Below are 21,319 nucleotides of genomic sequence, written 5' to 3'. Positions count from 1 at the left end.
TGAGGGACACGATTCAACAGGGAGCCTGGTTGGGGAACAGCCTGTGGGGATAACACGTCCCCCTTAGTAAGCCCGCTCAAGGCTCTACAGGGCGGCAGAGCATGGAAGGCGCTGGAGGGGTTGCCTCTGGGCCCGTGCTGGGAGGAGAGGGATTAACTGTCCCCCCACAGCACAACTCCTGAGCCACCCTTGGCGAGAGGCAAATCACCTAAATAAAGGGCGGCCTGGTGGCGCTGAAACAGTGCATTTATCGTGCATTGATGCGTTAGCCTCTATGGAGGAGCTCAGGTCAAAGGCATTAACATGTCAGCATATTAGAATGCGTTCTGAGTTCAGTATCAGGTATGGAAAAGCATCAGTCTGAATATTTTAAAGCTTTCTTTCCTTTTTTTTTGTTAAAATCCACCGTCTTCAAAAACACAGATCGCACAAATCACCTTAAAAGGGGGATTTCAATTTCCCACGTGCAGCTCACATCACAAGCAAGCTGAAACACCCATGTTCTTGATTGAGTTCTTAGACCTTGGCGTCTGTCTTTCCTGAGAATCATACTCAAATCCCTGCACACGAAAGGTTTAGACTTTCATTTTCAATTATTCATGAAATGTGCAGAAACACGGTCCAATGCACATTTGAGCAAAATTTGCTAATGCCCGTGAACAAATCATAAACACCTCACCGGGGGGCCTGGGCCGCAAGCCTCCATTCCGGTAGGTGTGTTGTTACAGTCTGCCGTTGCTAAACAGACAGCGGGCCCAAGGTGACAGGTGCCCGGCACCCAGACTCGGGGAGGGCTCAGCTGTGACGTCCCTCCTGTCTCCACCCAGGGGGCATTGCCTCCAGCACTCTTCATAGTCGTGACACTAACACGGTTCTTCTGTGCCGAAGAGGCAACGTTGCAAAGTGGCATATTTCGGCGCTGGGCCACGGATAAAACTTTGCCTCTCATGTGACCCCACACAGGACCTGCTTTGCTGTGCATTCGTCTGGCCACTAGCTCACCATCACCGGTAACCACCAGAGACCCCAACTCTTGCGTGATGGGATGTAGAGGGCCCACTCACAGGGGTGCTCTGAGGTATCGCTCTCGAGAGCACATCAGATTGTATGAGACACTCAGGGAGAAGGAAAAGAAAAACGTCATGACACCAGAAGGGCATGAACTTGAACGTGGCACCCGCACAAGGGGAACGTGGGAAGTGTTCAGACGTATTAACTGACGGGCATAAGTTACATCAGAGCTCATCCCGTTAGCTTTGGAAGGTGCTTATTCTCATGAGTTAGCGTGCGTCCTTCCAGGTTCTGAAGATACGGAATATGCCAGACAAACGTCTGTCCCCCCCGGGGCTTCTATTCCAGTGGAGGGAGGTGGGCAAGCAAATCGCAGTAAGTCAGGGAATGATCAGTGATGGGAAAACACAGAGTAAGGTGGAGAGCAAGACCTCTCGAGAAAGTGGCATTTGGGCAGGGGTCTGGAGAAGGGAAGGCGTGGTCCACACCACATTCAGCTAACCGTGCAATTCAGGCAGAGGGAGGACAGGTGCTCTGGGCAGGGTCTTGGCAAGTTTAGAGGTGGTGCTGTGGGAGCCGAGTGAGAGAAGGGGCAATAATGGGTGACACAGGCCAGAAAGGAAGTGGGGGCCGTGTCCCCATGTGAAGAAACAAGAGGTCCTGTCAGCGGAGTACATAGTCTGTTACCTGGTGGCCAACTTTTTCATACAAAATTATGTCTCTGAGACTTGTCTGTGTTGTTGTCCAGGGCTGTATCCCATTGTCTTTTCATTGCTGTCTGTGTTCCATCGTGTGGCAATGCCACAGTCTACCTATCTTGCTGCTGGCAGATGTGTGGATGGTTTCCAGCTGTGCCTGTTAGGAATAATGCCGCCATGAACACTGCCTGCATCTTTTGTCGTGAGCCTATTTTCATTTGGGCTCAGTATTGATGCAGAGGCGGATACAGGATGTGCACATTCAGCTCCAGTGGACTCTGATGCCTTCTCCACCAGCAGCATGTGATTTCCTTTTCATGGCTCCATATTCTTGACAACCTTCGGGATCGCGAGTCTTGGGAAACGTGAGCATTCTGATGGGAGTAGCGCTAACTCGGTACGGCTGAAATAAATATAAGCAGAAGCACCTTTTAAAACATTCTGCTGGCCATTCTGCCATCCTATTTTGTCTAGTGTCTTTTAAATCTCTTGATTAATTCACTACTTGATTGCCTCTCCTTTTTTAATCTGTAGAAAATGTTTGTATGTTCTGAATACAAGCTCTTTAGCTGGTGTTTTTGATGCAAATATCTTCTCTCTCTTTCTTTTCCTGGCTCCCTTCTTCTTTTCTCTCTCTCTCTCTCTCTCTCTCTCTGTGGCTTGCTTTTAATTCTTTTGATAAACAATAATATTAAATTTCAAGCTGGTGCAGCTTATCAGTGTTTTCTTCCACAGATACAGTGTGTATATGTTTTTTCCTTGTCCCCACCTCACAAATTTATGTTTCTATGTCATCTCCTAATTATTTTTACCTTACACTTTTGTGATCTGAAACCAGTAAAAAATAATTTACAAATATGGTAAAAAGTTAGTCTAACTGGCCAAATTATACACGTCACAACACACATGCACACATTCTGCTGGAACTTTTTATTAGAAATGCAATAAGTCTATAGATTCATTTGTGGAGAACTGACATATTAATACTAGTTAGTCTTCCAATCTATGAACATGGTATGCATTTCAATGTAGTTTTATTTTCTTATATTTTTATCAAAGCTATAAAACTATATTTTTTGGTAGAAGAATTAAGTATTTTTTGTTATATTTCTGGGTATATGATGTGCTTGATGCTATTGTATTATTTTACTTAAAAATTTTATTTATTTATTTCGAGGGACAGAGAGAGCACAAGTGGGGGAGAAGCAGAGAAAGAGAGAGAGACAGAGACTCTTAAGCAGGCCCTGTGTTGTCAGCACAGAGCCTGACGTGGGGCTTGAACTCACGAACCATGAGATCATGACCTGAGCTGAAATTGAGACTCAGAGGCTTAACTGACTGAGCCACCCAGGTGTCCCTTGTAAATACTATTTTACATAAAATTCTATCGATATTTGGTATAATATCGATAGAATCGATATTGATAATTGGTGTAATTTTGAATATCACCTTGATTATTCTCTGACAGCACACTGTGAGAGGCCAAGGTGGCCAGCTGGGATATTACTTCTAGAACCTCAACAAGACATGACAAGGGTGAAGTAGTTGAAATCTGGATATAGCTTGAATATAGAAAGGGCAGAATCTTATCTTGAGTTACCTATGGGGGTGGGGTGGGGTTCAGTTTGGACTCTAAGATCTTGATTCAAGAAATTGAAGAATGTAGCTATAATTTACCAAGTTGGGGAAGAATATGGGAGAAGAAGTTTTGAGATAAATATTAAGAGAGTTTTAAGACAAGATTGAGATGTTTCTTACACATCTAAATGGAAATGCTGAGAAGGCGGTGAATTTACAGGACTATAGATCAGGAGAGGAGTCTGGGTTGGAGGTATAATCTGTGAATCATCAGTATATAAGTGATGTATTACAATAGACAGGTGGGTATTACCATCAAGAAAATAAAAATAAGAGGGACAGTGAGGTAGAAGAAATGAGCGTAATTTTCCAAGACCTCAGTGAAGAGAGTGCTTTTACAAAAGGGGAATGAGCAACTATCATCAACAGTTCAGATAAAGTGAGATCAGAGAATTGCCCACTGTTTTGTGGCAAACATTGCTCATTAATGACTCAACATCAATTCATTTCTTCTCTTCTGAAACTGATTCTGTTTGGGTTCCATGTACCTGACTTTGAAAGATGATGCATGATTGGCTTTTCCCCTTTGCCAATGACAGTCAGGGGCCAAGTTCTGGTAAGAGATATAAGAGGACATATGTTAGAGGACCTGGGAGAGAGCTTCTTTTTTGATGGAAAGGAGACGTATGAGCAGTCAGCCCTGACATGGCTACGCATCTCGCTCCCTCCTTCAGGCGCTGTCATGTCAGTGAACAATGGCTTCGTCTTGATCTACTCAAAATCAAACAACCCGTCTCTAATTCCCAGGCTCTGGGAGAAATCACAATGGAGCTATGAAGAGGCATACAAAAATTGTACATTGAAAAAAGAGTAAATCGTGATGAAAAGTATAACTTAGGGAATACAGCCAAATAATATTGTAATAACTTTGTATGATGACAGATAGTAACCACACTTATGGTGGGCGTTGCATAATGTATAGAATTGTCAGCCATCATGTTATACACCTGAGACTACTATAACCTTGTATGTTAACAATAATAAACAAAAGTAGAAGATAATAGTAGTAAGTAAACAGTAAATCTAACTTTCAATAATTTCGATACTAAAAAATAGTAAATCAAATTTAGCAGAAAAGGTTGAAACAAAATTCAACACTCCTTAGGTAAAGGTAACATAAACCAGAGTCTCTACAATGTATGATATAGAAGTATGATATAGAAACTCCAGATGCATTTAAAACCACACACACACACACACACACACATACACACACACACACACACACACACACACACACAAAACAAGAAAAAGTGACATGGAATCAAGAGATAAAATAATCCATAGAAGAAGTTCAAGACCTAAGTCAAAAATAATTATTAGTGGATAAAGATATCAACATAATTATGAATAATATGTGAAATAGAATACAGAATAATATAGACAAATGAAAAAACAAGAGAGCAAGTAACGAAATAGGCATTCTAGAACTACAATGTACATTATTTTTTTTATTTTTTAAATGTTGAGTTAACTTAAAAGTTACAGCAGAAGAGGGACACCTGGGAGGCTCCGTCAGCTAAACATCTGACTACTGATTTTGACTCAGTCGTGATCCCGCAGTCTGTGAGTTCGAGACCCACATGAGGCTCTGCGCTGACAGCATGGAGTCTGCTTGGGATTCTCTCTATCCTTTGCTCTCTGTCCCTCCCCCCTCCTCTCTCTCAAAAATGAATAAATAAACCTAAAAATTCTTTTAAGAGATGGTAGTGGTGCTACAATACAATAAAATGACATTTAAAAAAAAAGTTAAAGCAGAAGACAGAATTTGTAAACTGGAGATCAGTCTATAGTGTCCAAACTCAAGTACAAAAATCAGAAACAATGGAAAAGATAAAATCAAAGATAAGAGAGAGAAGAGCAAGATCTGAGGGAGAGAACGAAACAGAAGCAACACTGAAGAAATAACAACCCAGAACTTTCCAAAAGATAAAAAGCATTGACTCATAGCTTTAAAAAATCAGCAAACTCAAAGCAAGATGTGGAGAAAATGGAAATGAACCATATCATTGTCCAACTATTTAACATCAAAGACAAAGGATTACTGCGTGCAGCTGATGTGGAGGGGACATCTATGAATTTGGGGTCAACATACAGAAGACAAGCAGATGACCTCATAAAGCTCTGAAATTCTATACCCAGTGAAAATAGCACTCGAAGATTCAAGGGAAATAAAGATGAGCTGAGAGCATGTGTTTCCATCTGATTTCACACTATTAAAAATATTAAAGAAACTTTTTCAGGAGCAAAAAATATATACATATGAGAAATTATATTGAAAAAGGAACATATAATTAAAGAAGATATTGGCTGTTTACAACAAAAATAGTAACAATGTCTCAGGGGTTATAACATAGAAATGAAATATGTGACAATAAGAATAAAAAGGCAGTGGTGTGAAATTTAATTAAGTTGCCTTAAATATTTCCAGTATTTGAAATCTAAACATAAATTAAGGTAGGCAACAATAGATTAGGTACATATTTAAATTTTTTTTGAGTTAATGTTGAGTTAACTTAACATTACTGAAAGAATGACACTAAACAAGAAACAGAGAAATATAATGGAGCAAGGAAAATAAAATAACATAATACCTGGTTAATTAAAAAACACATTTGGTAGTATATATAAAAATAATACATAATTACCAAGTAGAATTAATCTTTGGGATGTGAGGATGATTTGACATTAGAAAATTTATCAAACTGATTCATCCATATTAATATATTAAGAGAGAAAAAAGGAAAACATACAATCACATGAAAGGCAGGGAAATACAACCCATTTCAATATTATTCAAGAAAAAGAAATGTTCAAGAACTAAGTAGATGCCCTCATTCCAGTAAAACCATCCACCGAAAGTCTAGAGTCAAAATCCTTCTTAATGAAAGATCAGGAGTCTTTTGTTAAATGGGAAGAAATCAAGGCAGCCTGTTAGTTTCACGTGTGCCGTTTTTTTATCTCACCTGTTTTACTGTCCCCAAATCGAAGACACAATAGAAGGAAAGATAAACATCATCAACAGGCACTGGTAATGATGAGACACTGTTTCCTTATTTGTAGAAGATTCAATTATCTAAACCGAAAATCCAAAGAGACTAACAAACACTCATGAACTATTGTATAAGAGACTTCATCAAGATTGCTGGTTCAGAAACAGCGTAACAACAAACAGTGGTCACATTCACTCCCTGCAAGTTAAAGACCCACATTTAAATTTTTTTATGTTTTATATTTTATTTTTGAGAGAGAGGAGGGCCAGAGACACAGGGAGACACAGAATCGGAGGCAGGCTCCAGGTTCTGAGCTGTCAGCACAGCGCCCGAAATGGGGCCCGAACTCACAAACTGCGAGATCATGACCTGAGCCGAAGTCAGCTGCTTAACCAACTGAGGCACCCAGATGCCCCAAAGACCCACATTTTATAGCAGCAACAAAACTCTAAGTCTCTGGGAACAAGTCTGTCACAATAGGACTAAGGGACTTTGTGGGACAACTTACAGAGGTGTATGGACGTGTGTCAGACCCACTCAGCTGTGCCCTCACCTCGGGGGTGTCTGAGTTCTGTGGGAGGAGAGCAGAAAACGTTACTGACGGAAAACGTCATCACCAGCAAGGCAGGTATTTGCTGTTTCTGAATTGGGGACTGAATGGGATGTGTCCCCACACTGCCTGGGCTGAACATCACCTCGGCCTTCTTTCTGTCTCAACTTTCTGTTCCAGAAAACGGTGATAATCGCATCGTCCAGAGTAAAAGCACGATGATACACAAAACACACTTACTTCGGTGCTGACCTTCTGGACGTGTTAGCGGCTCTCACCAATCCTCCTTGAGCTGCAATCAGTCCTCAGTCCATGCTCAAAATCAGGTGCATTTTTTTCTTACCTCGGAAGAAAAGGTTCCAAAGTTCCCCGGAAACATAACACGAGGCGTCAGCAAGAAAATGTTGACAAATGAGAGTGACGAGTGAGTCCTTGTCACTCATGATTGGCTGGCGTTGCCTATGAAACAGCTCACCGACGTGCTGACGGTCAGTGGGACAGAGCAGACTCCAAGGCGGACCCTCATGTGGTGCAGTAACTCGTTGAATGGCCCCAAATGCAGCAAGCACCCTGAGGAAGGAACCGTCATCCAGAAAATAATTTCCAGAAATAAGTATTTGGGGAAAAACATGACAGAAACTCAAATTACAACCTTTGAAAAAATATCCTTCAAACAGATGAAACAATTACTGTACAGAACGGATTTTGTTTTCTTTATCTGATCTGAGGAATAAGAAAGTTAAACACATTTAACGATGGAAGAGCTCAAAGGTCATGGCATCCAAAACGCCTGAAATGGAGAAAAAAAGATGTAATCTCTCTGTCAGAAAATTATTTTAAACACCTAATTTCTGCTAAAAGTCAGCGAACAGAAAGCACCAGCAATAGAAACAGAAGAAATGGAAACACCCAATAAAGTTTTGACATCATTGGCCAACGTGATTGTATCCACGTCCAAGGAAGGCTGAATCAGCAAGTTTCGTCTGGTCCCTTGGTGCCCTACAGGCGACGCTGAGTTCTATCCAGAAGAGCCTGAGCCTCCTCTTTCAAAATTTCAGTGGAATTTTAAAATTTGGCAGGGATTTTCTGTAGAGCATTTTGACGATGTGTGTGAGAGTTTTAGCATGTGCACACAATTAAGGCCAGCGATTCCACTGAAGGGGTGTCTCCCAGGGAAACTTTGGGGTGCAGTCAGTATTCTAAGCTGAGATCATGGTTTTGGCCATGTTTGCGAGAGGGAAGCACGCATCTGTCCAAATTTCCCAGGACAGAGAAACTTAAATGTGGGAGACTATATTGGAAAAAAAGGAGATGCTCATAACAATTGCAATTTGAATGTGTTCAAGAGACATCTCTGCATTTAGAAAGATAAGAATTGGGGCGCCTGGGTGGCTCAGTCAGTTGACCGTCTGGCTTCGGCTCAGGTCATGATCTCGTGGTCCGTGGGTTCCAGCCCCACGTCGGGCTCTGTGCTGACAGCTCCGAGCCTGGAGCCAGCTTCGGATTCTGTGTCTCCCTCTCTCTCTGTCCCTCCGCCACTCACACTCTGTCTCTCTCAAAAATAAATAAATGTTAAAAAATTTTTAGAAGAATAAGAAGGGATGGGGGAAGGGAAGGGGAAAATAGTTACAAACAGAGAGGGAGGGAGGCAAACCATAAGAGACTCTTAAATACAGAGAACAAACTGAGGGTTGATTGGCGGGGGGGGGAGGGGAAAGTGGGGGTGGGCATCGAGGAGGGCACTTGTTGGGATGGGCACTGGGTGTTGTATGGAAGTGATGAATCGTGGGAATCTACTCCCAAAGCCAAGAGCACACTGGATACACTGTGTGTTAGCCAACTTGACAATAAATTATATTAAAGAAAAGAATAAGAAGGTATGTTTCAAACTTTAAATATGTTTCCCTCTGAGAGATGCTCCTCCATTTTACAAGAAGATTCATAATTTTATAATTTAATAAATATTATTATAATGTCTTAAATTAACTTTTTACTTTAAAAATAAACTTTGTATTTCTTTTTTTCTTTATTTTTTAATGTTTATTTTTAAGAGAGAGAGGGAGATAGAGCACACGAATTGGGGAGGGACGGAGAGAAGGGGGGACACGGAATCTGAAGCAGGCTCCAGGCTCTGAGCTGTCAGCACAGAGCCTAAAGTGGGGCTCCAACCCACCGACCGCAAGACTGTCACCTGAGCCGAAGTCGGACCCTCAACCAAGTGAGCCACCCGGGTGCCCCATACATTGTTTCTTGAAAGTCCTACCTGTGGGTGCATGTGGGGGAGAGGGATGGCACCCAAAAGAAGAACATGAGCAAGTATGCCCCAGTAAAACCCAGGGCATCATGGGAACAAGGGCATGCCCATCCTGGGGGCACTGCTGTCCCAGAAGGCAGATGCCCAGAGGCCTCCCGGAACATCCCTGCCTCCTCTTTGGGCCTCTGTTGTACACACAACAGGAAGAGGGTTTATTTACTCTGTCATCTCTTCAGCGGGTCCACCTCTGGAGCATCGATCAAGGACCAGTAGCCCAGTGAGGGAGTAGGGGTTGCCTTCCCTTGGCAGGCCTCGCCTGCCCTCTTGAAGAGCCCTGTGTCTACCTTTGCTGCTTAGTCTCTATTAATATACCTGCAGGACTCACCGGCATGCCACAGGGCTGGGAGATGGTGGCCACAGGCGTTAGGGAACAGCTAGCATCCCCGACAGAGACCTCAAGTCATTACAGAAAAGCCCATGGCATGTTCCACAAGCCGGGAGTCTGGGCCGCGGCTCAGTGCAGCTGGGTAATTATCGAACCAACCCTTGAAATTGCCGAAGGACTGTCGCTTCTTTTCTAAGATCTGATCTTTGTCTGCCTCTCCCTGGAGCAATGTGCCAACCCCGAGGAGGTGTAGTTGTGCAGCCCAAGCCTGAGGGGTCCTGTGCACGTGGGCATGAAGGATGAGGCTGTGGATTAGCTCGACTGGGCGTCAGCGCTCGCTCCTGCCTGCAGGTGCCTGGGACCTGTCGCCTCCCATCCCGGGAGCGCGTGACGGGTCCATGGGGCAGCAAAATACATACGCACCGGCTAAATTGGGGCACCAGATCCGGCTACCTTATGAAAATCGTCCCATATTGTGCAACGCAGCAAAAAGCAGCTGTGGCAAATCTGTTTGTTGAGAGGACAATTTGCAAATGAAGAGTCACGTGGTGGTCAGTGGATAGACGTGTGGAGATAGAAAGGTGTAGCAAACACATTGGCTCCGCAGGGGGACAAAGGGGAGGAGATTGGAAACTTCCTTCAATGAAGGGATTTGAGGCTTCCCTGCAAGTAGGAGAAATGAATAGGTTCCTGTCTGTACCTCGAATCGCAACGTGTTAAAAATACCGACTTGCTTTTTTATACCTAACTGTTGTATTTCACTCTTTGCTCACAGCACCGATTCTCAATGAACTATTGTCAGGAGAGAGGACTCAGAAGGTCAGGATGCAAGAGGTTCATCTAGATTCTCACGTCGTAAAAAAATAACCTGGGAATTTGTTAAAATGCAGATTCTAAGTGCTTGGTCCCACCTTACTAACGCAAAACCTCCGATCGTGGAATGTAGGAATCAGGGATTTTGTCACGTTGTTTGGACAGGAAACACCACTAAGAACAGATCATTTCACACTTCGACAGGTTTGGCTATGGCAAGTGACAGTAATTCTAACATTTGCAAAATGCACATAACCATTGATTTGATTTATTTAAAGACTATTTGCAAAAAGTGGATAATTAAAATCGTATTGAAGTCATCGTCGTAAATCTCTGTCTGGATCTACATGCAGAAGATCACCTGTGAATGCCCATTACAGCCATAAAGGACGGGTAGCCTCATTTGATTCACCTTCTAGTAGCTTCTCACCTGTCACGCATGTGATCTTTCCATGCAAGGCTACTGCAGGAGTCAGCAAGGGTGATTTTGTACAGTAAGTGGCTCAGAAGTTGGCTCTGTGAGGAAAGCTCCGGTGTAGAGCAAGAGTATAAACCCTAGAATCACTCGTGTATATATGCAAGGACATGAGACAATGTGGGTGCTTACAGTACTTAGCACAGGTAGGCAATCAATACTGCCGTGCCGTTTCCGTTATTATCGCTGTTATGGTGATAATTCTGTTGCCCATTCTCATGGCCACCATCCCATCTAAAGTGTTACCATCTCTCCCTCAGTCCCTTGCCACGCCCTTCTCGCTTACCCCACCCACCTCCTATGCCTCCCTAGCCCCTGGAGGCTGGCACGTGCCGACGTGCCAGGGGGTTTGTGCCGAAGGCTGAACTAACCTGAGCTCCCTGAGGCGTTTGTCCTAACTCACTCGTTCCGGCACTTCCTGTCTCTCCGTCTTAACGCACAAGTTGAAGACCGATCACTGCAATAAAATTTCTGGATTTACCTGCTCTTTCAAGCACTCCCACACCTGGCCTTCAGCCTCAGACACCTGTCTCCTGAACAGTGCGGTCTTCTAGCTGCAGATTTGGAAAACATAGCCTGGAGCTTTAAAAGGAACTCCTCTTGTTTTTCTGAGACCACCCCATGGTTCAAAGTCTTCGTCAGCTCGAGCTTCCCCCAGGGCTGTACCAGGATCGAACCGTCCTTATCTTCTCCTTTCGTTGGTCTATTATCAGTAACGCATCTGCACAACGGATATTTTGTCTTCTTTAGGGGATCCACCTTCTCTTATATTGCTCTCCTGATTCCTTTTTGCATCTATCTCCCATGTGTGATGACAGGGTCTGTCTCTTTCTTTTACATTTTCTGTGTCACCCGCACCAGAGCGTGACACATGGTAGGTACTTAGCGCACAGTACGGTTACTGTTTACAAGAGCTCACTCTCTTCCTGGCATTAAAACACGCTTTATGAGATGGGTGCTATTATCACTCCCTGTTTACAGATGAGGAAACGAGGCACGTAAAACTCAAATGGCTTGCCCAAAGCCTCAAAGCAACAAAATAGTGAAGCTGGGGTTCCAAGCTGGGAGTTTGACCACCCAGCCTGGGAGTTAACCTCCTTATGGTCATCAAATCGTCAATCATCTCCAGTGTTCACATGCAAATCTTTAATTCGTGTTTGTGTAATGTGCACACTGAATCTTCTTGATGTGTGCTTGCACACAAAGGGGGGGGGTGGCTTCAGGAGAGCATGAGTTTGCAGGTTTCCATGTAATACTGGCCCATTATGTCCCTGTTCTCCCAAATCCCACAGCCCGTCTCCCATGCCCGGCCAAGAGTGAGCTTCCGCTGTGAAACTGAAGTAGAACTAAGCACTGGAAGGAAATGCGGGTCCTGGGTCTCCTTAGCACAGAGTTTGCCTGTGAGGGAAGATATGTCAGCCTCTCATCCACTGTCACCCGAGAAAAGAGGGAGTCACAGAAATTTCCTATGGATGACAAGCACGCTTAAGCCTGACAAGAGGACCCACACTGCTGCCTTGTCCTCGTGGGCTCTGGGTTACAGATGCCTGGCAGTAACCCAGGCAACCAATCCAAACTATTCCTGCACTGTGCCCTTTCCTGACGAGGGGTGGGAGCTGGGGCCTCATTTCCCTTCTCCCGGCCCCTCCCCGAGGACGCTGAGAAATCCTGGAAACTCGCCTCCAAGTGACCCACCCACTGTGGTAGTTGAACATCTCCTACGGACCTATAAGGGGTCCTGGAGCTAGCCTGGCCTGAAACCCTCCATGCAGGGGCTGTTTAGAATTGAGAGATGTTTGTGGGAGGCCCTCACAAATGGCAGGTAATATTTCAATTGGATTCTAAAGCCTGAATACAAGTTACGGGAAAGCTGAGTTGCCTTCACAAACAAGGTGGAAGCAACCTAGGTTCATAGCCCAGCTACACTGAGATTGATCATTAAAAAATAATCTGTAAGCTTCAGTCATTTTTGGTGTAAGTCCTTCATTGCTATTCCGGTGGACTCAGTCTTACCTCATTTTGTGGACACTTCCGCTTAGCCCCGTGAGGCGGTCAGGTGCTGGCCTGTGTCGGCCATGTGGCGGTAGGTTGTCCTCAGCTGCCCCATCCCTCTGCAGCCTGATCTCAGCTCGGCTTTATCACCTCGTCCTTAGCTACACACCCACCAGCCTTTTCCAGGATGTCCACCTCCCTGTGTCTAACACTCTCAGGACAGGAGGCAGGGGTGAGGTAGAGACGAAGTTCCCCAGAGCCGGGCACCGGCGGGTATGATCTCACGCACATACCTTGCCTCAGTTTCCTCAGTGTAAAATGGAGATCATGATAAGCCCACCTCCCAACATTACTGAGTTAATACGGGTGAGGCGTTTGGGACAGACTATGAACACAAGAAGGCAGAATGTTTGTTACTCTCTTGATTCTCTGTTTTCACCTTTTGCCTGTACACACACACACACACACACACACACACACACACGCATACACTCCCGTAGATCTCCAAAGGTGAGAAATTTCTAGAAGTTTCTTACCTACCTATCACCGGAGTGCCTAGCGCCATGCCTTGAACGTGGCAGTAATTAAATATGTAGGAATATGTTTTTTTTTTTTTTCTATGAGGATATAATCTTTCCGCAAGAAATAACCTGGTTATCTAACTTTAGGTAGGTAGGTTATATCTGAATGAGGCTGAGAACCCAAACACTGACCTAGGTTGTTCTTCCCAGGTCATACCCCACCGACAAAAGGCCTCTTTGTTTCAAATATTTTATTTTGTTATTCGCACCTCCATCAGGAATTTGTGAGCCCCCAGCGAACATAAAACGGTGTATGGTAGATGTATAGATTTAAGACCGAGGCCAGTGTATCCGTCTAAGCATTGCATCGGCTTCTGTAATTTAGGTAAATGCTATGGTGAATAGTTAACTAGGCAGGCTTTAACAAGGAGCATGAAATTTACAATGGAGACTTGTATTGATTTTTTTTCCATTCACTAATCCTACTTTAAAACAAAGCACAATATATCTGGGTTTTGTCTCTCGTTTTTTCTTGGTCCTTCCTAGGTGATAAATGTATATTAGCAGTAACATAATAAGCTATTCCATTCAGGGAGATGTGGGTTGTTCTGCAGGTGGGTAGATTACATTTCTTTTACATTTGGGGAAATTAACTCAAAAACTCTTAATTACCATGAATGCCTAGTCAATATTTATTTTAAAGACATAGCGTGATAAATGTAAATCAGAAAATAAACAAGGATGCAAAATAATTGTGGTAACCTTTTCCACTAAATAGATCATTAATCACATTTTTACTTCCATATTCTTTGCTCTTTTTTTTTCCTTACTGATATGTGATTACAAATATTTATGTGTTCAGATGTCTGACGGTACATTTCTGGATAATTAGAAAACAGATTGCTACAACGATTAACCTTTCAGTAGAATGGTTACAACACACAAGTACTGTCTGGGGTTCTTTACCATAAAAGCTCTTTAGTGCAATGGTCTATATTCTTACACTGTTTCCAAAATATTTGGCAAGATGAAAAATCATTCATTGTTATTTCTGCTATCACAGAATTTACTCTTGGTGTTATGACTATTTAACAAAGACAGCTTAGATGAGGCAGATACAAAGAAAAAATACAGAGTAGCTAATTAATTTTTCCCAAGCAAGCTCCCGCCTAGAAGCAGGGCAGGTAGCTCGCCCGTTAACAGAACCTTCAATAAGGTGCAGCTCAAACGTATTTGAAACACAAAAGCAGTTCCCTCTCTGCTGGCACCTGGGCCGTCCACACCAGGGTGGGCAAGCCACTCTCACCCACAATAACTCAGATGGGAACCCCCCAGCCCAGCCGATTCCCTCTAATTCAATGTGGGTTGATCACATCCTTTCCCCAACCAGGAATCTTCAACTTTTTTTTTTTTTTTCTCTCTCTGTTTCTAACTTGTTTGCCGTCACTAATTAAAGAAATGTGCCATGTTTGAAAACAAACAGAAAATAAATTGGATGTGCTGGGAGGAAAATTGCCCAAGAGATCATGCCAAAAATGTGTGGGTGATTCCAAACGAGTGGCTCCCTTCCTCCTCCTCCTTCTTCTTCTCTCTCTCTCTCTCTCTCTCTCTGTCTCCCGGTTTCAATAGCTATTTTAGGTTTTATGCCGAATGGGCAAAACGCGGCAGAGCCACTCGCCCGGGCGCCCGTCTGAAGCCCAGGGCCAGGCTCGCCGGACTCTCGTGTGGCTCCTGCGAATCTTGATCTGAGGGCACTGCTGTCCGCTCGGAGCCCACTGCCCTTCTCCCTGTCTGCAGTTCGCAGCGGAGGAGGTTTAATTCTGAACTGTGAAAAGATTCAATAAGTCACCACAAATCACCCCGACTAAAGCCCAAACTGAGTAATTTACACAACACTTTGTGTTCTTCAAACAGTTTGCAGCGGGCAATTATTCATGCCCGACATGGGGCCGCTGGGTCCAGGCTCCCTGTTTGTTCTAAGGCCGAGGAGAGGTGTTTGAAAACCGCCAGAGACGGCCAGGGGCCCAGAGATCACGGCTAATGTGACACCCCCAGGCCTAATCTCCTTAGAGCGCTGGGATAAAGTAAGTATCCATTACAAAATCGGCATTCATCCTGCCCCCTTCTGAGCCCAGCCACTCTGATAGCGGCCCGGAGACAATCGTGCGATTCTAGACTTAATCAGGTATTAGGAGCTGAGGCCGGAGGAGAAGGGCTAATCTCCATATTTAGTCCATCTGTACTCGTGGACCTGACTTGCCTGCCCCTGATAGATCAAAAGGAATTGGCAAAAATCAGATTAAGGCTGGAGAAAAGGGGGAGGTTCAAGCCGTGTAACAGCCACATTTTTTTTTTTTTTCTCCCTGCCTGGGATGCGTATACATTTATTAAGACCGTGCGGTTAATCCCATGAGTTTCAATGCATTGTGCTCTCTTTTCTTCTTCTCCCTGCTTTCGGCAGCAGGAAAAAAAAAAGCCATTAAAGGGAAATATTGTATTAATTATAAAAATATGAGAGGTGCACACCCAGGGCCGGCCGCGGCGCCCGCACCCGGAGGAGCCCAGCGACGCGGGGGCCCGGTGCCGACCGCGGGCTCGCCCCTGCCCCCGGGAGGGGACGCGGGCCCGGCGCTCTCCGGGACGGGGACACACGGCGGAGCAGTGAGAAGTCAGCAAGAGAGAGGATGCTAATTATTAGCACAGGCTGCCGAGGAGTCAGGCTGTGGCGGGGCAGGTGTAAGAGCTCGGTGACATCTGAGCTCCTGGCGTCTACGCGCTGCAGCCCTCTGTGATGGAGCCCGGAGAGCATATGGGATTCGCCAATTAAACGGAGCCCGGTCTCCTCCTTCCAAACGGGCTGCCACATGAGGCGGAGGCGGGTTGTTTCCCGGCCAGCCCGGCCGTGCGACTTCTTGTGGGGGCCGCCACCCCGCCACCAAGGTCCCGGCGGCCGCTCGCGGCTCGGGAAGCGCGGACAGACGGGTAAGGAGAAGGGGGCGAGAGGGACTCACACCCTCGCCGCTCGTGGCCGTCACCCGCTGTTTGTAAACAGTGACATGTGGCCACCAGCCGTGTCCTTCGAGCTAGGAGAAGCACGCGTGCCGCTAGGTCGAATGCGCAGGAGACGACCTGCCCACCCGGGGACGGCCGCGCAGCGAGCCCCGGGCACGGGAGGCGGGGGGCTCGAAGGCGAAGGGCGAGGGTGCGGAGGGGCCCCGGCTGCCCCCCTCGGGGAGGGCTGGCGAAGCCCCTTCCCGGCGGGCTCCTTGCAAAGCCCACGCGGTGCCAGAAAAGAGCCGTGTGGCCGCTGGACTCTGGCAGTGGAGCTCACCTCATTAGAGTGGATTAAGTCATGATGCTGAGAAGGATAAAAGGTGAAAAGCAAAGTGCCCAGGACGGCGGCCCTGTGTCATCCGTGTGCGGGTGCCATTATTGACTGGCGCCCATGTGGTTCACACTTTTCAATTACCGTCTGCCAGAAAGGTGGCCGGATAATTGCAGAGGCTGATGCCCGAGCCGCCGTGTCGGGGGGGGGCCTCCCGGCCCTCGTCACCTTCTCTTGATGCTCGACTCCAGGATGTTCAAAGGCAAAGGTCCAGAGCCTGCGGGTCTCCCCGAGGACCCGGGGAGAGGGCGATGTCATTAAGAACATTAATAAATAGGAAACTCACCCAGGCTCGCAAATGGCGGCGAGATCGGCCACTGCTGTCTGAACGGGGCCGGGTCTCCAGTGTGGGGACCGGGCTGCCGACGGCCTGCCTTTGATTCCCGCTCACGAGGCTCTCACAGAAACGTTGAAACGGGGACAGACTCGGCGTCCCTCGGCGTCCTGCCTGCCGCCCACGGTCCCGCAGGTGCCGCTTTGTGGGCTGAGGCCGGGCCCGCGTTTCTCCCAGACGCGGCTGCGTGGCAGGCGCCCCGTCAATCTGGACGCACCTCCCTTCCGCTCACACCGCGGGCAGCCAACAAACACTCTGCAGATGGAGGTGGCTCGCAGAGCGAGGAGGGAAGGCGCTCAGGAGGATTTTGGATCGTGGGGAAGGCAGGGCTGCTCCAGGGGAAGCCCAGTCGCTGGGGGCCGGGAGGGAAGGAGAGGGCAGGAGACACATTTTGGAATAAAACTGAGAAAACGTGCGACAACTCTTCTGACTTTTGCCCACTTCCCAGAGGCATTTTTTTTTTCAACCGGAGGTGGGAGCCCTCACATTCCTTGGAAAGATGGGTGAGAAAGCCCCCTGGTGCCCGAGCAGCTCGCACGAGGGTCGGCATATGGTTGCGAGGAGCCGTCACGGGGGTTTCGGACATGCAGGGGATCCTCAACATGCCTGGTCCCACGCCTCCCACCTTGGAGTTTCCACATCTGGAGGTGAAGGGACGCAGGGAAAGCCGGCCCAGAGCTCGTCCCTCGCTCTCGGGAGGACGTCTGAGATCGCACTCGGCTCAAGAGCGTGCCGGTGCGTTCCTGCAAAAATTAAAAGGGGCTTTGGCATGTGTTCAAACGTGTCCTGTATCGTCAGAAATTTCACCTCCACGGCCTAAGTAAAGAGCCTCCACCTGGGCAATTTAGTTTAAGGAATGGGCGTTGTTGGCTGTTTACTGGAGGCCAAGCTGAGATCCGGTGTTGGACCATCGCCCGCTTACTGTGCCCCAGGTGTCAGGGGTGGACTTTCTTCCCCGTGTGTCCACAGCGTGTCTAAGACTGGTGCACAGAGCTGGGGGTACTGCCTGGTTTCTGGAAAGGAATAGGTTCGGGTCACCCAGTGCCCCCTGCTCTCCAGCACCGGTCACACAGGGTTCCTACAAGTAAGAAGGAGACCTCTCATGCATGTCCCTTCCCTGCGTCTGTGCCTTTCAGGGGGCCACCCGCCTCCTCGGGGGCCTGTCATCTCTGGGGGGGAGATGGGAGTCGACCTGACCACACCTGTTTTCATTCCTGAGCCGCGTCTAGAATTTTTGGTCCTCGTGTGCGTTCACAGGCTCGTCCCCATCACTCCTCATGGTGTGGAAATAATTTCTTCGCTCGAAAAACACGCGTATCTCCCATGCTCTGTACCTTCTCGCTCTGAGCACTAGGAATGGTGAGACATAATTTAGGGCACTGCACCCTCTAATGGAGAGAGGAGGGTCCGTGATGTCATGGTCTGCACCTGTCACACGCACTGCATTTCAGAGGGACTGGGCACGACCTGCGTCGGCCCGTCCCCCCCCCTTGGATTCTCAGGAGCCCTGCGATCCTGTTCCATGCCATTGTCTACACGTAAGGAAACACGTTCGTGGAGGCCAGACACACTCCGGTTAAGGCACAGAAGCTCCGCACGAAAGTGTAGGGTGGCCCCTGCTGTCGGGGTTCTGTGCGCACAGAGGGTCACGGCAGAGGGACAGTGGAGAGACAGCCCCGTGCCCGCCGTCCAGAGAGCAGTGCTCTGAGATGAGAAGGGCTCCTGCCAAGCAGAACCATTTGTACGTGGGTTTAGATATATGCTGATTGAAAGTAACCACTAATTCTGAAACCCTGCTGTGTTCAACCCTGAGAGTCACGTAATTCTATTTCCCTTCGACATAAAACGGTACCAAGCCTCAGCAAGTTCCATTAACAGGTCCGAGGCGGTGAGTGCTGGCTTGGAGCCCTTCCCCCCAGCCCAGCGTGTCCAGACGCCCCCTCGGGGTAGAGATGAGCCACGTTCCTCAAATGGAACCTGCAGTTGAGAAGCGGTGACACCACGTCGGCCCCAAAGAGGTTACCAGCCAAGCACAGGCTTGCCGGGGCTTCTGCTACTGTTTTTAGCAGAGGAAGGCGTAGTATTATGCCCGTCGGCCCGGAGGCAGCGGAAGGGACACGCCGGGAGGCCGCCCGCGGACCCCCTTCCCGACTCCCTCCTGACCGGCAATTATAGAGGGTCTTCAGCTGGTTTTCAGTCACCCCTCAGTGATTCAGCCGACCTGCTGGCTTCTGAGCGTCCAGGACCCCCAGCCGTGCAGCCATCTGAACGTCCATTCACACGTCTATAAAAAGGAGAAGCCGTGAAAAGTCAGTCCATTCAGAGTCACTGGCTGCTCACATGTAAGGTTTGCTGGGGAAGCGAGTCACGTGGAAGTCGGCCCAATCAGCGGGGCCGGTTGCGCGGGGCTCTGCGCGGCCCGCGGCCCCATCGCGCATCACCTCCGCCCCCCGCGTCCGCAGTGGGTTTATTTCTGGCTTGTACAGAGGAGCACAGGACACGCTCCGGGCCCCGCGCCCGGGGAAGCTGGGCAGGTCCTGGACGGGGAAAGGTGGGTGCTGAGAGCCGAGATTCTGTCAACACGGGGAGGACGACTTTCGGGAAGGTCACGGCCGCGAACGCATTAGCGAGGTGGCGTTGGCGGAGCACGGGCCTCTCCTCCAGCCCCAGGGGCAGCTGCAATTAGGCGGCACCCCTCTCAGCCGCTAAGTGCTCCCGCTGCCGTTTTATCGGCCGGTCGCCAGCGGGCTCAGGGGAGAAGCGCTATCTCCTATGGCCATGAAAATTGATATTGAACATGGAAGGGAAAATCTCGCAAGCTGATAGCAATTAGCTAAAAAGGATTTGCGACTCCATGATTCATCACGCCGGGGGACCAAAGTCATTTGCAGACGCTGCTCCCAGAGTCCCTTTGCACAGCTCTGAGCTCTGCCTCTGTTTTTCTCTCACACTGGGTGTGACATTTTCGGCTTTCAGAGCCCCTTTCTAGAACAGAAGCTGCCGCAGCCGGGTGGTTCGCTGTGTCACAGATGCTTTCATGAGAAGGTGCTCCAAGCGGGGCTCAGATTCCTACTTGACGCTTTAGGTGTTCACGCAGGAAAATGGAGCGCGGTGTCTTTAAGAGTCTGTTGTGTTGTTTTTGTAGGAGAAGGTAACTTGCGACTCTGGGTCAATCAGAAAATTATACCTAAATTAATTAATCAAAAGAGCAGTGTGAAGGCGTCAGAAGTGTCCTTGAGGTTGTTTTTCACAAAGAAGCACTTGGCTCAGGTAGCTGCGGCCTTACTCTGTGCCACAGAGCGGCAGGGGCACGGGGTGCGTGGCCCCCAGGCCCACCTCGTGGCGGCGTTTGCTTGCAGGGCCGGGCCTCTGTCTCCCCGGGTGCACCTGTGACTCCGGGCCACCCAAGCCGTGCCAAGCGTCCCATTATAATAACGCACCACGTTCTCTCCATTTCTTCGATGGGCAGGGGTTTGGTTGCAGTTTTCTCACAAACAGTGCAGAAAATGATGTGTCCGGGGCGCCTCCCTTACGGCCGTGACCCAGACCTGAAGGTGAGGCCAGAAGGTATGTATGACCCCAGACAAGGGGACGGCTGCCCGAACTCACCACGCGGCACGGGTCGCAAACAAAAGCTAACTTAAGTACTTTCACGGTATTTGTACATGTGAGATGAGTAGTATATCCATACCCTATTGCTTTTTTAAGAAAATTTTCAATTTTTTAAAATTTATTTTTGAGACAGAGAGAGACAGAGCATGAGCAGGGGAGGGGCAGAGAGAGAGGGAGACACAGAATCCGAAGCAGGCTCCGGGCTCTGAGCTGTCAGCGCAGAGCTGGACGCGGGGCTCGAACCCACGGACTGTGAGATCATGACCTGAGCTGAAGTCAGATGCTTTTTTTTTTTAATTTTTTTAACTTTTATTTATTATTGAGAGACAGAGAGACACAGAGTGTGGGCAGGGGAGGGGCAGAGAGAGAGGGAGACACGGAATCCGAAGCAGGCTCCGGGCTCCGAGCTGTCAGCACAGAGGTGGACGCGGGGCTCGAACCCACGGACCGCGAGTTGGTGACCTGAGCCGAAGTCGGACGCCAGACCGACTGAGCCACCCAGGAGCCCCAATATACTATTGCTTTTAATTTAAATGTGCGTGTATGGATATGCATATGTGTGTGTATAGGCACACTGAAATTAAAAGCTTCTTGATGAGAAAAAAGCACCGTTAATGGACCAAAAAAAAAAAAATAACCCCATACAACCTCATCACCA

This window comes from Panthera pardus, unplaced genomic scaffold, assembly GCF_024362965.1.
Source record: "Panthera pardus isolate Hobbes unplaced genomic scaffold, ASM2436296v1 HiC_scaffold_2, whole genome shotgun sequence".
Lineage (NCBI taxonomy): Eukaryota > Metazoa > Chordata > Mammalia > Carnivora > Felidae > Panthera > Panthera pardus.
The sequence above is the reverse complement of the archived record's forward strand: the minus strand, read 5'-3'. Positions refer to the sequence as shown.